The 3,395-nt window shown below is 43.1% G+C and overlaps 1 long non-coding RNA gene across 1 annotated transcript in view; it reads left to right on the top strand.

Annotated features, from left to right (window-relative positions):
• LOC109319709 overlaps positions 1-3,186 on the top strand; it is a 22,158-nt gene extending 18,972 nt beyond the window's left edge. Inside the window, exon 4 of the long non-coding RNA XR_002103609.1 lies at positions 3,135-3,186. This is a non-coding gene — a long non-coding RNA (uncharacterized LOC109319709). The remainder of the gene's footprint in view (positions 1-3,134) is intronic.
• Positions 3,187-3,395: the final 209 nt, after the last annotated feature.

The raw sequence follows: 3,395 nt of genomic DNA, 5'->3' as shown, positions 1-3,395 counted from the left end.
GAGTTTTTCCTTCAGTTTCCAACCCCCCCCTTCCCTCTCTCATTAAGGAGACAAGGAGGGCTGGCAGCCGTGCTTATTCAAAGGACAACACTATTGATGGGAGCTAACAGCTATTGATAATGCATTTTTAATAATATTTCTAACAGGTTCATTCTTTGAGAACAGCTTAAGAATAATTTAATAGGGTTAACTCCTGAAAGAAACACTGTAAAGGCCTGTAGGGGTTGTATCCTTGCAAAATTGCTAAGGGGTGTGTAATTGGGATTCCTTGTGCTCTGTAGGGGTAATTACTGCTGGCTTGGAAAAGATTCTGCATTAAAACAGCAGTCCATGAGCTACTGAATATGTCATTAAATCCACATGGAGATTCCCCAATCTTGGGTTGACTAGAGCCAAGTAAGTCTTTGCCTGGAATTCATGCCCCTCTTTCAAAGGCTCACCTTAAAATAAAGAAGTTATATGACATATAGCATGGTGTGTAATGTCAAGCCCAGGGTGAACTGGGTCCCTGTACTTTATCTGCAAAATGACCAGACAGCTTGCTTTTTAATTGGGATGCTTAGAATGTCCACCTGAGTAAAAGCCAGGGGTGAGGAATCCATGATGCGCAGGACCCCTGCTGGTACCAAAACGAGAATCTCCTTAGGCCAGGACTCTGTTTAAAACAGCACTACCTTAAATTTGATACCCTGAGAAGCACAGTAGCAGACCGCTAGAGGCCTGATGGTCATGCTGACTATAACTTCCACATATAGCCACTGAATTTTAAATAAAATTCACACAACCATAATACTTGTCAGTATGTATGTTTGGCTGGATAGCTGAGGAGAGACATGCTTTTATTTGAGCTCATCATTAGTATATGCCTCCTCCTCACCTTGTAGTTATAGCAAGATGGGGCTGTTGGCCATGTTTAATATTCAGCTGACTGTGTTGTGTCTGGGCTGCCACTTGTTTTGGAACTGATTTGTAGCACATCATTTGAAACATGGGTTCTTGGTCTGCCAGGATCTAATGCTTCTCTCGTGGCTTTGCTGTGCTCACGGCTCTCCTGTATGCTTGCTACCAGCAGGACAAGCAGGTGATATACATTGTCATGCTGTAGCTTCTAGGTTACTATACCTCTTCTCTTTTAATGAATGAGAAGAAAGAAAGCTCTGACTAAAGCATGGGCAGGAGTGAACTCCAAGGGCCTGGTCACGCTGGGGCTTGTAACAGCGTTTTAAACCTAATGATTTGAATTCATAAATACCACTGTTACAAGCTATGCTGTATAAATGCACAGTGGTAATGAGTTCATTTTCTCTAAACAACAGTCGCATGCACCAACTCTTGGGGAGCCAGAAGTAGAGCATCCCCTTGGGCCTGAGTCTTTAAGAACACTGTGTTCTGCCATGTGAGCTAACGTCTTTTTCCTAAGACAGAGGCAGAAGTGTGACCCTTCTGTTTGTGCACCAATTCCCTTTGGCGCTCCAGTGAGAAAGTTAGCAGAATTGGCAGTGGAGTTGAAAACCTATCAAGAGAAATTCAGTAACAGAGTTCCTATTAAAACCAGCACCCATAAGTGATCTCAGTGGTGATTTGGGATTGGAACTCAAAAACATTATTTATTGATGGGCAAAATCTGAAAACATGGAAGAGCCATGAGCATTACTTGACATGCCATTATTGCCTCAATGTCGTTGTTGGTGGTCCCTCGAAGTTGATGATTACGTCAGTCAGGCTTGATGGGTCTTCAGGCGACTGAGAAGCCTGATTCTGGATGCACACATTTTTCGGCAATGGGGGCATGTTGTTGTGCAGCCCTGGGTTGGTCTCCCTCTCTTTCCTCCACTGCTGCTGTTCTGCCTTGGTATCAAGTCGTTGGGCATGTTAGTCTAACCTGGCTGGGCTAAACCAGTTTGTAACCATACAGATACCCCTCTGGACTGAAAAAATGCAGGCTGCTCTGATTAGGGAGGGGTCACTCTCCTACCCCCTCCCCTTCTGACTAGCCCAGTAGGGAATTAATAACGTGGTGTTATCACCTCAAACTCAGTGTTTATCACCCCATTAAGAAAACAACAGAGGGACTTTACCAGCTACCTGTTCTGACTTTGTCCTGTCTCCCACAGCATGGACCATAGCTTGCATATGATCTGCTAGCTAATTCTGTGTGTCTTTGTAAGGTAGAGGGGATGACAGAATACCTGCTGGGGGGTGGGGGCAGAAATCATGCAGATGCCTACAGTCTCTGCCAGACCTGCAGCTAGGGAGCAGAGGGGAGGGGCCAGCTCTGTTGTGGAGCAGAGAGCCCTGCCCAGCCCAGAGAGCATGCTGGGATGCTGGGGGAGTCTGGTTTATTTTCAACCAGCAAGGAGTCTGGGACAGATTGCATAAACAGGTTTGACCCAAAGTCTAATATTACATTCAACCAGGTTTATCTCAAACCCAATTCTGGCCATTTTCAAATTGGTTTATGTGCACTGAACATCTGTTCTGTTACAAGTTTAAATCATGTTCTGATCACTTAGTCTGGTTTATGTGTAATGTCTGTCCCTAGCCAGATTGTCTGTCTTTTTTACAAACCCTAATGCAACTACTGCTGCAGATAAACTCAATTAATAAAAGCCACCGTAGAGCAGGAATTCATACAGGAATTTGGCTTTTCTCTGCACAAAATGCCTTAACCAAATGCATTTATTAGCTTGAGCATGCTACTTTCTGCAAATGACAGAAGGGTGTTTTCCCATAATAACCTGATTTTTTTTCAGCCAACTCCTAGGGAAAAAAAATGATAGAGTTTTAAAGAGGTTATTTCTTTATTTATTGAACTGAGAAGAACAAATATCTGGAAAGTGATAAGTAGTAAGGAGGGATTAAATTGCCACTAGTTAATTTAGAGGCATTAAAAGCAATTAGGCTGGATTCTAAGGTATTGCTATAGGAAACCCTGATGTGTTCATTTTCACTCCTTGGGATCCATTTGCATTGGTTAGTCCCAAGAAACCCAGATCTGTTTACATGTATATCAGCCTATTAAGTTGGAGTTAAAGTATCATGTGTGGTTCAGTATCATGTAAAGTATGTGGTTGGGAAAGGAATCCTTTCGAAGTGTGGCCATCTTAGAGGCTAAGGTTGTCTTCAGCCCTTAGAAGGCAGGTCAGAGCGGCACCTTATAGATTAATTCAGAGAGGCATAAGCTTTCTTAAACAACAACTTTGTCAAAAGTAACTGTTGCTTACAAAAGCCTCCAGAAGTATAGCAAACTCTTTCAGTGCTGGGGCAGGCCTCTGTGTCAGGAGAAGCATGCTGACTACTGGAGCAGACTTGATTAATTTGAATGCTTTCTAATCGTAGCACGTCAGAGCACGTGTATAGGTACCTTTAATGTTTTCTTTTAGCATTATAACCAT

The sequence above is a fragment of the Crocodylus porosus genome, unplaced genomic scaffold (genome assembly GCF_001723895.1).
Source record: "Crocodylus porosus isolate Cpor-Errol unplaced genomic scaffold, CroPor_comp1, whole genome shotgun sequence".
Classification (NCBI taxonomy): Eukaryota; Metazoa; Chordata; order Crocodylia; family Crocodylidae; genus Crocodylus; species Crocodylus porosus.
Note: the sequence above shows the minus strand (reverse complement) of the source record. Positions and strands in the feature narration are given on the sequence as shown.